General features: G+C 40.8%; 1 protein-coding gene across 9 annotated transcripts in view; it reads left to right on the top strand.

Annotated features, from left to right (window-relative positions):
* Positions 1-15,682, top strand: part of CHL1 (cell adhesion molecule L1 like) — a 139,601-nt gene that overhangs the window by 28,825 nt on the left and 95,094 nt on the right. For 7 of the 9 annotated variants that reach the window (XM_055806609.1, XM_055806610.1, XM_055806602.1 and 4 more), the window contains exon 2: positions 3,390-3,470. The exons of the other annotated variants lie outside the window; for them this stretch is intronic. The gene's annotated coding sequence lies outside the window, so the exon portion shown is untranslated. The remainder of the gene's footprint in view (positions 1-3,389; positions 3,471-15,682) is intronic. 9 annotated transcript variants of the gene reach the window in all.

The following is a 15,682-nucleotide window of genomic DNA, read 5'->3' as shown; positions in this document are numbered from 1 at the left end:
AGTAATTCTTCTTCTTCCAGTGCAGTGCTAGATGCAATCTTTCTAGAGATTTTTTTGCAGGTGCAAATTTTCTGCAGCCTAGAAATGGCCAAGTGGATAATGGCAGCAGTAATGGCACACAACCCAGAGTGCCGCAGATCGTTTCCTTACCCCTCTGTCAAATAAGTCTCATGACTCATTTCTAAAGTTTAGTAGCTTGGTTCGAACGGAGAGCCCTTCACCTGAGCAAGGGGAGCAAGAGCCATCTGTGTCTGTTGCGTAGCTATTACGCGGGAGGAATGATGGTGCTTTCCTGGTGCCAACATCACCCCAGGTGATGGGGAACACCTGGGACACAGACCACCAAGGCATAGTACTTCCTTCACATTACCGAAGGAACTTGGGCAAAAGTGATAGATAACCTTCACCAGGGGATGCACATTGCCAGGAGCTCAGATCACCTTCCCTGGGGAACTGTGGTATCACCGCATGGAATATTGGGTTTGGGGTGGAGGAGGATTGTGGAGATTAATGGTCAGCTTAGCTCCTTCAGTAGGACAGTCCCGGTGGCTCACTGGTGAGAGCCTAAAGCTGTACCTTTTGGCCCTCTCTGAGCTGAAGCTGCAGTAGGCATACCTGAGCACCAAAATCAGCTCTGCTCCTGCTCTGCCTGTTTAATGTTAAACATTTCTAGTGGTTTTGGAGAGTGGTGGATTCTTACTGAAGGTTTATACTCCGCCTGAAACAACAAGAACTGCTATAAATTGGCTGCCTCTAATAAACCCAATAAAAACACCCAGTGATACAGACTAGGTTACTAATACTGTGTCTTGTGGGGTTTTTGCCAAGCTTTCCTATACTTCTCACAGGAACTGCTTTTGATATAAATCTTTTCCTTCAATCTGTGAGCTCTGTTTACCCTTCCTCTGTCCGTACAGTACACTGATAACTTCAGTCCTACAGACCTTCCCTCCAGGAAATTCTATTAAGATTTGCTTTTAGCAAAAGTGGGTAGCCCTTCAGAAATCCTTTATCAGGTCTGTTCTTTCCCGTTATGGTTTGCCTCTGCTTTTTCTTTTTTTTCATTGTTTCTTCATGGATAGCTGTAATTTAAAGCTTACTAGATCGATAAGACCAAGATGCACAGCATAAATGGGAGAAGCAGACAAACAGCTGGTAAAGATAGGAGACAGCTGATTAAAAAGAATGCAGCTATAAAGCATTTGAGTTACTATTCTCTGCTGTAATTTTTTTTATTTAGATTAAAAAATAGGGGGAGGGGGACATACAAATCATAACTCCCTCCTCCCTCAGAGTCTCTGATTAGAATAGTGTGAATTTCCTCTTTTTTCATGTTTCTAAATAAAAAGTGGGGTCTTTTTCTTTGGATTAGATGTTCTAATCAATTACAAGTGAATTGGCTTAATATAGAGATGGCTGGAGGAAGTGCAATGGCAGGAAGTCTGGACCTGATGTAATAGCAGCATCTCTGGTCTTGCACTCCCCTAAATCCAGTCCTGAAATCCTGAAAACGGCCTCTGTTTTACACTCGTTCATGGCACTGCTTTGCAAGCCCTGGTGATCATGTGTGGGACTGGGTCTGGGTTTGCTGTGCTTTCTCGCTGAGGCATGTCTTGCAAGCCTTGGACCAGGGTGCCACAGCTTTGTTGGGTTGTACCCAGCTGGCACGAGCTGTAGATCAGGCAATTTGCATTTGGCATTAGGAATTGTAGTTACATTGCTTTGTGAAGGTAAAGACGCTATAAAAGGCTGAGTGTGTTGCCAGCAGGAAAGTAAACATTTCTAAGCTAATGCCTGAATAGAAGTCAAGAAGGATTAAGGTGCAGCTGAAAGTAGAATTGAGGTTCCTCCATCACTGCAGAACTTTAAAAAATGTTTTCTGTTCACATTGGAAACCATAATTTATTGACAGAGGGGTTGAACTTAAAAATACATGTGCTAGTGAATTGTGTTTCAGTGAAATTCCATACTTCTTTTGATGAGGAGGTTTGTATAAATGTTGGGTGTGCCCAAACCCACAGAAACTTATGTGAAAGAGTAGAGATGTGTGTGGCAATAAGTGTGTACACCTTATAGATGTACACATATGCAGAATTTGGCTATATAAAACACCAACACAGCAGAAAGACATTACAATGTGAGTTTGAAATGCTGTGGGTAAGATGGTGCTTGTGCACATGTGCACTTTGGGAGAAGGATTGGGTCTTTCCATGGGGAAATAAGTCTGTCTGCAACTGGTGAAATGAGACCATATAAAGAGATTATCAAGTAGTGACAAGAAAGAAAATAGGTTAGCTGAATTTCTCTTTATCACTTCTTTTCCCTTAAGACATCTCACTGAATATCTTGTCATTCATACAGAGAGTCTGGAAAGAAAATGGCTTTCAAAGGTGACCCACAAAGGAAAAAAAAAAAAGGAAAGAAATAACAGTGATTGTGTGCTTCTTTTGCTCCTTGGTGGCATGGGAACATGGCCTGGCATTTACACTGTGTGTGTGTACTCTCTTCTGGGAGGGCAAGAATAGGGGTCTTAAAGCACCAAAGCATTTCCCATTGCCTTTGCAGCTCCCAGCACATAGCAGAGCATCCCATAGGTACGGAGCAGGATGCTGAGCAGCGAGCGAAGCCTGTGGTGTGACCTGGCTCAGCCAGGAGTGAATATCGCGGGGTTGGTTCAATTGCAGAGGTGTGTCGTGTCCATGGGTGTGAGGATTGGTACAGAAATGCAACGCTTGTTCCATGTGTTTAAACTGGGGGGGAATGTTATTGGAGAAAAAGAGCTAAGGGACCTCTTTCCTCTTGAATACACTTCTTTCATGGTCCTTTTTTATTTTAAATGAAAGTAACTATTGAAAATAATTTTGAAATTGTGTTTCACATTGGTGGACTATGGGAGAGCAATAATGTAAGTGGTGATCAATAAGATTTATTGTTTCTGGTTTTGTATTACCTAGTGATTCCTATGAAAGCCAAACCTTACCTGTTTGGTATTATATAAACACTTCACAGGCTTTAGAAAGCTTGTAATCCAAGTAGACAAGAAAGGCAAAGAAAGAGAAGGGAAATAGAGGTGCAGTGAAATGATTCCTTTCAAGGTCACAAACCAGATTTAGAACAAGAATCAGGTCTTCTCACTTCAGCCCATTTTTCTATTCTGTGGGGGTATGTTGCTTCTGTTATTCAAATGCAGAAAAACCTGTCCTTTTCCAGTCAAATGGAGGGCAAAGAGAATGAGATCAGACATAAACCCAGTGATATGGGGCGGGGGGCAGGGCGGGGGGAGGAATTAAAAGAAAACAAAGGAATTATACTGATAACGATGCTCCTTTTAGACAAATTCAACATATGACATACCATTACTCAAATCAAAAATTTGTCTTTCTCTCTAGATGCGGTAAAGTGGGGAGAAAAATTCAGCTGTAAAACTGCAAATTGACCATGCATTGATGAAGAAACAGCTGCATGTGCTGGTTAGAAATGCCTTTTTTTTATTTTATTTAATTAAGTATTTGTGTTTTCGATGTAAATTTTATTCACCTTTATTTCTAAATCATAGCAGTTAGTCATTGTAACCATTTTAGACCCATTTGATACCATTTCCATCTTAAATATGCTTTCTATAAAAGCATAAATGTGTGTATTTGTTTGTGCATGTATGTGTGTTCTGGAATAATTCCATACGATTTTAATTACTTGAAGTATGCAGACATGCTTTCGAAGTCTGAAAGCTCTCTAATGGCAGATGGAACTTGTTTGTCTTCTCTTTTTACAAGTTAAGCAAACAGTTACTCATTATTATATGTGTAACACAGCCCTCAGCTAGACTTTATCCTGTTGGAGCATCTAATTGGGAAGGAGCTTGTGATTGAACATGTACAAAAAATTGACCTCAAATCTGTTTGGTCCTTCAGCCTGTAGGAGAAGATGCTGTAATTATTCTATTCTGATTATTTCAAAGGAAGTCTCCCATTCTGCTTTCCAACAGCGGGTGATGGTGGCCATTGGGATAGTGACTTACCCCTGGCACTGGAGGGGCTGGTTCCAAAGCGGTGGATGGACCTGGCCTTTCTTTAAAGTACCCCTGGGGCATGCTGAAGAGAAATAGTGGAAGAGCAGGGCCTTAGTGGTGGTATTGCCAACAACTGTTCATCAGTGAATAAAGGTTTTGGAGCTGTGCAGTTATTTATGTCTTGGGCTTCTCTAGGGTAGCTGGTTACCAGGGAGTTTTAGTGCCTGTGGACCCTTCCTCTAGTGAGATGTGCTTGGAGGAAATAATCACACTGGCAAGGGATTTCTATCTATTTTCCCTTTTTTTTTTTTTTTTTTTTTTTTTAAATCCTATTCATCAAAAACCCTTCCTATAATTTTGTATTCTGTTTCTCATTTGTGGCTGAAAAAAAGGGAGGCTGTGCAACCAATATGTGACATTTAAATATGCATTTCCTATTAGCTTTTTTTAATAGGAGCTCTAAGGCTAAAGCTTTGTGTATAATGGGAATTATTTGCACCATAACTTTCTTTGGACATACCATTTATTAGGATTTTCTGTATTCTGCTTTACTGGCTTTGGCTACTGCAGAGAGTGGGGCTGAGAACATTGCTCTTATCTATCTGCTGCTGAATTTCATTTTGCATATTTTTGTCTGTAAAATTCAGAATGACAAGCTATTGATAAAATGTAATCTGTCTGGACGTTGCTTTAATTTTTTCTAGTAATTTAAAAAAAAATCTTGTATCATATCCACAGACAGATTTTTTTTTTTCCTTAAAGCCAGTGATTGTTTCAAGTAGAAAATAACTTAATAATTTCTGATGTACCCCAACTAATCAGGCACTGGAATTCAGATGCTGTGGGAAACTAGATCTCCATAAAATCTTGTTATATTTTGATTAATCTCTTCATAGAAGCCGCTCTGAACTGAAAAGCTTACTTTCTTGTGAGTTTGTAAGTTAGCTTATAAACTTTCCCTCTTTCAAGACAAGCCATCTAGAAAGGTCACCATGTGAAGACTGGCTGGTTTTTGGGTATGCATGAGCAAAGAGAATAAAGATTGACTCTGCTTTTCTTGAGGCACAATCTGTCTTGTTTCTTCTTACACACCACCAAAACATGCATAAACTTTTCTCTTTCTTTTTCATTTGTTTGTTTGTTTTGTGGTTGTGTTCCCCCCCCCCCAAAAAAAAAAAAACAACAAAAAACAAACAACACCCCCCCAAAAAAAAAACAAACCAAAACCAAAACAAACCCCAAACCCCCCAAAAATCCAAAACCAACCTTCTCCTGCATTCTCTGTGAAAGTATCCCATGGGCTGAGATATTCCATTTCAAGGGAGGAATCCTGGAAATGTAGGCATAACGTTCTGAGTGCAGATTTGAACAGATTTCTATATAGAGCCATAGAATCATTTAGGTTGGAAAAGACCCTTTGGATCATCAAGTGTAACTGTAAAACTGACGCTGCCAAGCCCACCATGTCCCTAAAGGCCACCTCTGTGTGTCTTTTAAATGCCCTGACCTTCTCCCTTAGCAAGAAAGGTTGCAAAGTGATGCAGCCTTTGCAACCAGCTGGATGCTTGGCTCTCAGTGCGTCAGCAATGTGTGCGTTTGGAAATGTGCTGTTTTCTTCCCTTTGGTTCACAACTTTACATACACACACTTTTCTAGTTAATATGCTGTTTCCTCTCCAACTGATCCGGTTTCTCAGTGCAGGGATCAGCCTTGCGACCTCTTTGCCCTGCGTGACCAGAGAATGAACCCAGAGCCATTCAGATGGGGCTTCAGACTTCAGCTAATGTGTGCTCCACTGGCTCCCCCACGAATAACTGCATTTGCACAGGATCTTCTTATTTAAATGTCTTTCTCCTCTTTGTCAGATAGAAGAATTGTGATTAAGATTTCATTGCATTTAATTGTGTGATAAAGTTCCTGTATTTAGAGTTTGTGAGTCTATTACCCTTTAAAAGATATTTGGCAATGCAAAAGTTAGCACTTAATTGTTTTCATTTAAAATTCAGGGCATGATATGTGAAGCTGTATTTATAAGAGGATGTACCATCATGTCATTTTCTACTTGCTTAAAAGCTAGGTAACTGGTTGAGGTAGCTCCCATCCCGAGGAGAAGAAAGAGCTCATTAAAAACATTAGCTGATAGAGAACAAATTGAGATGCAGTGCCCTGCGTAAAGATTATAATAACTGTAATAATAAATGAATTAATAATGCATTACAGGAGAGTTTCTCCAGTCAGATTGTCACACGCTTATCCTTGAAAATTGACTTCAGTGAGGTGTGTCACATGAGCTAATGACCTTAACTGATGGATTTGGGATTTTTCCGCACTCCAAAATCGACTCAAATCCCTATTTCTGTACTTTTGACAGATAGTCTTCTGGACAGACATGAAGCAATTAGGACCATTCGGTGTCGCAAGCCAGGGAGTAGCTCTTTGCCGAAAATAAGCAATCTCTAGTTTTAACCTCAGGTAACCAGAGCGGGTTAAATCCTGATGGCTTGCAAGGGAAGGTCAGGAGAGCAGCGCGGTGCTGCAGGCTGCACAGCCATGCCAGAGGCACACACACCACGGGGTCACAGGGGCTCAGAAACATGTGCAGCCTCCATCGTGTGAAGAGCTTCCATGCAGCCCAAGGTTTTGGGGGGAGCTCATGTTTGGGTGGATCACCAGCCGATTCTCCCTCCCAAAGCCACAGACGAGCCACTGCCGGAGGGTGTGGTACGATGGGGCTGTTCCCTCGCTCCACAGGGAGCGATGTGGTCCAAGGGCAGCTCCGTCTGGCATCCTCCTGCCTGCCTCTGAAGGGCTGAGCTGGGAAGGCAGCCGTGCTCCACAAGTGCCTGCGCAGGTACTCGATGGGAGATCCCCTGAAATAGCAGCGTAGCTGAAAAGCCCGTGGAGTGTTGGGTTATGAATATGCTATTGTCAGGATTTAGGAATAAGTGATCAAGTTCAGCGCTGAGATACAGGCATCAACAGGGCTGAGTAGTGGAAGTGTAGGTATTGAGGCATCTCTCTAGACACAGCGGAAAAGCGAGTATTGGGATTTCTGCCGTCTCCCTTGGGTAAGGGCCAGGTTTATAATTATTATTAGGCACTTGTGCTACACTGAGGAAAAACTGCATTAAGGAAATTGATTATCCAGACGCTGTAAGCTCCTGCTGCTTGTAAACTGCATCTTTAGGCACCTAGGTACCTAAATGAATGAACCTAGGTACTTAAAGTGAATCCATTAGTAGCTTCTGAAAACTAAAATGGCTCCCCTAAACGCAGGTACTGCTGAAAATGCCATTTATGTGTGTCGTGAGGTGGTTAATTTTTAGAACTTTAAAATAATTGAGGCTGGAAGGGACCTGGAGAGGTTGTCTGGGTGCCTCAGTTCAAAATGGAATCTTTGGGTTCCAAATGGGATTATGGAGAATGCTTGTCCCTTTACTGTATGTCACACTGATGCTTGTGTGTGTCCCTGTTTATACCTGCAAAGAGGTATTTGTAGGTGTTAGTTTGCATGTGCAAACACTGAGCTTTGCCTATGAAGGATAAGAAAGCAAAATTCGTTGTGGGATGCTTTTTTTTGGGTACCATTGAATGTTCATCTTTGGGGGTGGGTTTTTTTTTTGTGGGTTTTTTGGTATTTTTTTATAATAAAAATCTGATTCAGCATGAAAAGGCAAGCAAAAGGACAATATCAGTGGGTTTCTTATCAGTGCTTTGCATCACATTGATACTACAGCCAACAGTAAATTAGGTAGGCATTATACTGGAACAAAGGAAGCTGTACCAGGGGTTTTGTTTGAGAAGATTTTGAGTTTGCTTGTCAAGCCATGCAGTATGTGGTTTGCTTTATTTGCTGGCTAATGTGAGGCTAGCTGAGCAGTTGCCTTGATCTGCACAGGGCTTCTTCTCTTTCCCAGTGCATTGGTTGACTTTGGTACATTATTTGATAGATACCAGAAAAACAGTAAGGTATCAAATAAAGGTAGTGCATTTATGGACCAAATGGTTAGGGCTGAGACCAGCAACCAGAGTGGTGCCGGTGCATCACCAGAAGTGGTTGCTCAGGGAGCTGAAAGCTCAATTCTGTTTTTCAGCCCTCCAAGCAATAAAAGACACAACAGTGCTGAGGATGCTGAATTTTGGAACAGAACAAACAGGTACCTGCTAGGAAGCAGCTAAAATAGCGATAGCCTGGGGCTGGCAGCATGTAACAGGGGGAATACAGCTCGACCTGCCGAATTGGATCTGCTGCCCCGTACTCTCAGCGATTTCTGTATTGACTGCTGTGAGGCAGGAGAAAGGGCTAAATACTATGGCTATTCTTAAATTTTTAGTAACGAGACTAGGTTCATTAGAGCTCTCATCAAATGGCTTTCAGTTACTATCAGTCTGAATTGTATTTGAATTGATGACCTTGAGATGAAAGGCTTTTTATTCTATTATCCATCTGCTGAGCCATCAAGTCTTTAATATGCCGTGTAAAATCAGTTTTCAGATGGTATTTCTTTTATATAAAATTGTCATTTATTATTAACAATGTCTGATTTTGAGTGCTACTAGCTATAATTGTACATAATACTACTTTTTGTTATTCCTATTATTTCAAATATATCTGCTCTATTACTACATACTTGTAGACACAGAGGAAATAGATTGGTAATAGACTATAATCTAGGCTTATATAAATGAGTTAATAAAATCACATAAAAATACAAAGTTAAAATAAATTCAGCCTCAGCAAAGCTCCTGTATTGCTTGAGTAAATTGAAATATAAAATTCTGTTTTGATGCTGAAATAAGCTTTCCTGCAAAATACTGTATGTGACTACCAAATGCATAGTAAATTAGGAAAAATGAGTAAGAATATGTAATACAAGCCATAACAGTGAAGGAAGTATATTGCACACCAACCTTTTCCTCCTGAATGGCTTTTCCCTAAATATAATAGAGTAGACCATGTTAAGAAACTAGTGTATACAGGAGGGTTAAACAGAAGTGTAACAAGGTCACTTTTGGCTATTTCGGTTTTACGTGATTGTGTTTCTCAGGAAAAGACAAAACTGGCAGCACTGGGATAGAGGCACGTTTGTGAACAGGTTCTTTGCAGACTCTCAAGTATGGATAGCTAATTGTACATATTTGTCTGACTTGCAAGCATGTAATATGACTTTTTAAAGAATGATAAGAGAAGCTGGTGCTGTACTGGGCAGCAGTAGTCACTTGTGCCAAATGAAATTTTTTTTTGCCCTTATTTTATTCCAGAGGAGATGACATTTCCATAAGATGTTATTTCTTGGCTTTTGACACTAGAAGTGTTAGAATGCAAATCTGGCACACGATCTGCAGGGGTCATGCAGCTCAGCCCGCTGGCCCACACTACATAGCCTGCCTCCAGGAGAGACGGTTCTGTCAAGGTCTTGTTAGAAGCTTCCAGTGATGGGTCCCAGCAGCCTTCTTGGAGATAACATATCAAAATGATCGAGTCTCTCTATAGCTTAGAAAGCTTGTCCTAGTATCTGTCCTTAATTTTCTTTTCTGTGAATTAAAGCAATCACTACTCATGCTCACAAAGTACAACCAATTGTAGTATTCTCATTTAAAACCTGCTATGTATTGGAATATTGCTATGTCTACTCTTTAGTCCTCTGTCTTTATGGAGCAAACAAATACCCTTCTTTCTAGGTCATGATTTCTAAATCTCATATGAATAATTACCTCCTGTGTCCTGTGGTTAACATCTGTTAATGTTTCCCAAAACACCACTTGTCTCTGGCAGCAGACTTGTGTTGCTGACTCATGTTTAGTTTTTATCCTTTCTAACCACTGTGTTCTCTCTGTATCGCTGCCTGCCAGATAAACATGTTTTAAAGTTTGCACTTGATTATTTCCAAAATAGGTAAGACTCTGCATATCTCTTTATTAAATCACCTTCATGATTTCAAATGGGTTTTTTTCCAACATGTTGGGATAATTTGGTGTGCTAGTGCTGTCCTCCAGAGGGCTTGCAGATCCTCCGCGTTCCGTGTGACCTGAGTCACTCATGGAAATACGGGATCAAGTGCAGACACCTGCAGAGGGTGAGCGCAAACACTGGTGTGTTCCCTTGGTCTGGAAGCAGACAGTTGAAAACTGCTCTTTGAATGTGTTTATTGTTAGTCTAAATGAAAAGGTTGGTAAATCTACCTTGCTGTGATAGAGGAATATGTGTGTATTCAAAATGCGTTATATCTAATTCCTTCTTATGGTAAGGTAATTATCCTGATTAAAAAAAAAAAAAAAAAAAAAAAGACAGGGTTGACATGATTAGTTCTTTACAAATACATTTTGGCAGTTTCTTCTCACTTTATATTCCTCTGGGTGTTTGTTATTTCATTGTTTAGTCATTTGTCTTGGGTCTTCCAGCATATTGAAAATCCAGACACTGTAGGCTTCCTTTTTCCCATTTCTAAAAATAGCTGCAATGTTTGCCCATCGCTTACCTGCTGGGACCTCAGCCGTTCCCTGAGAGTACTAAAAAAGTAATTATTAATAGTTTAAAGGGAACTTCAGCTGATACCTGAAGTATTTCAAAATAAATTTAACCCTTAATGACTTACCCAGCTGTACCTAACACAGTCTTCAGTGCTCTGCTCAGCTTGTGTTCCAGGCTCCTAGTTAAAATTAATTATATTGAGACTGGTCACTGTAAAACATCTTTTTGTGAAGACGTAAGGAAAAAAAGTCATTGAATATGCCAGCCTTTCCTATGTGAAGCATGATTTGCTATTCTTTCCCTATCAGGTAATGGACTAATATTTCCCTTTATCTTTTAAATCTCTTTTGCAGGCAAGTTTGGAATAGGAGGTCTTCTCGTCAAAAGTGAAAGGTTCTTTAGCAAATGACCTTTTTAATTTTTTTTTTTATTAATTACAGTTAATTCAACTACTGAAGGGTTAGAAAAACTCATTAATATTTATATGGAGTATTTCTTCTTGCTAGATTAGTCTTCATTAGTTGAACAGAAGACTTGAAGATTTGTATTTTGGCGTGGCTTGCCAAGCCCATGCGAACCGTACAGCATTAATGCTGCTCCTGTAAGTGCACCACAGCTGTGGTTGTGTTCTCCTGTTGTATTCCCCTCCCAGCTATGTTTTCAGGATCTTTTTTGCAGCCCTGGTGTCTGATCCTTGTTCTGGCCAGAGCACTGCAGGGATGTCCCGCTCCAGCAGCCTTGCTTAGGACATGGGGGTCAGAGCTGGAGCATCTCAGGTCTGACAGCGGTGGGGCGGAGAGGAGCAGGGAGGCCTTGCTCTTTTGCCTGAGCATCCGACATGTGGGGTTTGAGAAGTGGGGAGGGTTAAGCTGGGAAATGTCTCCCAAGTTGGTGTACACTGGGATTTGTAGAGGCTTATAGCTTGGTAACACTGCGATGGCTTTTCATGATGAAGGCAAAGGGCAGGGGCATCCTGGGCTGACTTTGGAGGGCAGGGGAGATGGAGCACTTCCAGGGAAACAGCTTAAGGATTTGTAATACGTGCACAAGAAACCAGTGTATTTTTGCTAGTCTTCACCCTGGGGAAAATCCAGAACCATTTTAGTTTAAATTAGTCGAAAAAATCTGCCGTAAAAAACAAAACTTTGAGAGACCGTTCACTCTTTAAAGAAAAGAAATACTAAAAAAGAGAGGTGTTTGGTGGGGGAGGAGCAAGTCCTCAGGTGTAGAAATGTAAATGTTAATTGTGGGTAGGGAGGAAGGCCAGAACTGTGGTTTGAATGAGTGAGGATGGACGTTGGAGAGACACAACGCGGTGACGGAGCCAGCACGCGCTGCTAGGGCTCCAGCTGCTGGGGGGAGCAGTCCCACGGCAGGGACATCCAGCTGTGGCTGAGCCTGCCAGCAGACAAGCTGGCTTCTTGAAGTCCTTTCCAGCACTCTGGCTTGATGAAGTAATAAAAATTAGATTTGGGCCAACTTCTGAAAGGGAAAGTTGTTACTAAAACGAGCTCTTAAAGTGCATGGTTTGTTTTGTGAGGTTTTTTTTACATGTGGGAAAAAATGTGTACAATCTTGAGGCCTTACCGCAACATTATATGTAAATATGGATGCAATAAATTAACGCATTGCTTGCAATATTGGTTATAGGTTTGGACAGTGTGTAGCATAGTGCTCTTCTCTGATGTCCACTGTAACACAGGATAGTAAAGAGTATTGGAATAATAAACGGATGTTAAATATAATAAATGCATTTAAAAGGTGTGGTAAACCATGAATTAAAACACCCTCTTGAAAAAGTACAGCCTATTTTTTAGTATGTTTCAGTAGTTTATTCTCTTTCCAAGTCCTGTCCCCATAGACTTGAACATGAATGTATTTCATTTTGCTATGAAGAATACTCACCTTTTCTGCAATGCCGCTTCCCAGTTACTATTTAAGAGGCAGGTTTGATAACAGGGTGCCTACAGTTCTGTACTTTGGAACAAAAGAAATTATTTAAAAAGAAAAAACAAAACCAAAAATCCCAAACCATCCAAACCCAACACAGTAGCCTCCATGAAATGAAAAGATAAATTAATTTTCTGAAAGTGATTGGGCTATTTAATTCCTTTTCTGAAGACATTCTTTGAGAGACTAGCATAAGGAAATGCTAGAGAGTGGAAAATGATTAAAAATGTAAGAATTAATAGCAAAAATTAAATAAGCAAATGTTATGTGTACAGATTTGAATCCTATGGCATAAAGAGGATTAAAGAATTAATTTACCACTGGCACTTATTTTGGAAAAGTCCTGAGGTCAGTTCACATAAATAATGCTCCTAATGTGCAAGGGCCCTAACGAAGTCAATGGGGCAAATCCAAAAGAGTCAGTTGAAGAAGAAGAATAGGGGAAGAAAAAAAAATACAGATTTTTTTTATCAGGTAGAATACTAAATTAATAAAAACTGTAATGATCAGATTAGGAATTGGAATTAAAATTGTCTCTAAATGTAGTTTGTGGTAACTAGGAAGATTTTGGAAAGAAAAGAGATTGCATAAAGAGGTATGAATTGTGAACCAGATTATTAATATTACCAATATTTTATCTTAAGGCAACAGTAGCTTTGTCTTTAAGTGATGGAAATTGCTTTATTTTCTGACAGCCTGAAAACTGATTCTTACACCCTGATCCATCCTGGATTGGATTAACTGAACCGACATTTTTCCAGAAAAGAACAAACAAAACACACGGCATCCATCCGGTGACGAGTTGACAGAGGCAGTGTTCACAAATTCCCTCCTCGTCAGCCTGAGCCATGGCGCCGTGCCAGCTCTCATTAGTATCAGCCCTCCGTTTCTCTTCCCAAACCACATATGCTTTGCAAAGTGCTCATGTCTCCCATGTATGACAAGTGCTTAGGGTAGTAACGGGGAAAATGTTTGCAGAAGTTAATGTTTGCCTGAAAGGACCGCTGCTTTCTGCTCCGTCATTTTACCATGCGGTATGGATGCACGGTCTGTGCCTGTATGCGTTCCTGTTTTCCGTGCCACCCGTGCCCATGGAGTAGACTTACAAAATTATACCTTGGCTCACCAAATCGACTGCCCGTTAGAAACTTAGGCTCTGAAAGTCATTGCAACTCCAGTTTCTAAAAGCTGATGTCTCATCACAGAATGACTTGCATGCCTCAATCTGGTTTGACAGAGATGTGACACATTACTTAGGGATTTTCTTTAGATTCTGCTGCACTGTTGACATATTTCCCCAAAACCCATCCTGTCATGCTAGATCAAAAAGTGTTGCAGTAGGAGTTATTCCTGTGTAGCAATAAGGCAGATTGTTGTTCAGTTGCACTTACAACTCGTGGTTAGTAAACTGTTTGTTTGGCTGCACCATCTTGCTTGGCTGTGTAGCAGTGGGATTACCAAGTGGGCAGGTATCTTTTGCAGATATCTCACTTTGCATATTTCCTCTCTACTACCTTTGAAAAAAGTCATTTGCTTCTAAGCACTTCCCTGCCAAGCTTAGCGTTTTATATCCTGCCAAAAAATTCGCTGATCGTGTCTGAATATGGCAAAAGAGGGAAAAGAGTTATGCCTAAGTGCATCAAGAGTGGTTCCAAAGAATGTTTATCAATATGGTGGTTAGTGCTTTATATATATATATATATAAAAATATATAAATGCACCTTTTTCCCTTCAGTGCAGTTACTGTTTTGCCCTTGCGTACAGGGCTAATGGTGAGCACAGTGTACCAGCTATTCAGTGCCTGAAATAATTTGGACAGAATTTATTATCGTTGGCATGCAGAAAGAGCAAAGCCGGTTGCCGCATGAGTTCATTACAAGGGAATTATTTCCGTATATACATTTAGTAAGAGTCAACCCTAGGTGATGTTGCCTCATTAAATTCAGGAACTTGGATGCTGTTATCGCTCTTCCAGGTTTAATAGGCATACTTTTTCCAAAGGGTTGCTTTCCTATAATCTGCTGCATAGCATGCAGACACCTGACAGATGCTCAGTAGATTTCTGCATCTGATGAGGGCTGGAGCTTTGATAAATGTAGAAGGGCTGTTGGAAGGGCCCAAGGTGTGAGGGTGCAGGGATGCTACCGCAGCAGATTTTGTGTGTGCTGAGCACTGGGAAGAGGCTGCTGTGAAATAAACATTTTTTGTTAGCCCGTTACCCGACAGCTTGCGTTGGCTGGAGGTCACCGCGTGGTTTCTGTCGTCATACGAGAAGTTCTGTCTCTGAGTGAGGGGTGAGGAGGACACCCACTAATAAGGGACTCGGCGTTATATCCTCAGTGTGCCCACGCTGAGAGACAAAGGGGCACTGTCCATGTTCGTAATCCCTCATCTGAAAATTAATGAACAAATGGCAGGCTACAGACGTGATGGCTATGAAACCTCTTATATTTGGCAAGAAGTGCTTTCCCACTGAGTGCTTTCTGGTTAATGATTTAGTTTCAAATTTGAGTAAGTCTTTGTTGCTGTGCAGTGGTACTGAGTAAACTAGTTTTGGAGGAGGGATAGATAGACCTTTTGAAGGATGCTTTATGCTTACATTTGAGAAATACTCTTTTTTCTTAATTCTTTCAAAGGCAGTATTGTGAAATCATGCAGATTAATGATGCAAAAGGTCTTTTTGATTGTCGGTTGAACTGCTGTGTCCTTACAGGGTGGTTGTTTTCGTTAACCAACTTTTGGCTTATATTTCTACAATTGAGATTTATGTAAAAAGTTAATAATTCCCATACAGCACAAAATAACGGGGAAGGTAATTCTCTCCAAGTAATTAAAAATTGAGCCTTTCTTACAAAATGAGGTATTCTGTAACCTGTGAAGCTAAAAGCCTGCCTTGGTTTCCTACGGACTTGCATTTCCAATCGCTCTGCACGGGGCAGTGCTCGTGCATTTTCTGTCTTCCCCAGCAGGCAGGAGATAATACTAGGTTACTCACAGCCTACGTTACGTACAGGCTGACTGGCTTGCCAGTAAATATATTGAGATTTGCTGGTCAGCTGCTCTCAAACAGAATTTACAATGTACTTTTTCTTAGTGGCGGCGCTAGTTTGTGTTTCTTTCCTTTGAAACTCCCCTGTTCACCAGTGACTGAGGGGTTTGGGTAGATGGGGGAGGCTGCACAAGTGTAAAAAGCCTGATTTCTCAACAAGCTGTCCCAGAAAATAGCATTTTTTTCCTATTCCAAGAAAAAA

Source organism: Falco peregrinus, chromosome 5, assembly GCF_023634155.1.
Source record: "Falco peregrinus isolate bFalPer1 chromosome 5, bFalPer1.pri, whole genome shotgun sequence".
In the NCBI taxonomy this organism is placed as follows: Eukaryota; Metazoa; Chordata; class Aves; order Falconiformes; family Falconidae; genus Falco; species Falco peregrinus.
This window is presented reverse-complemented; position numbering and strand designations above follow the sequence as displayed.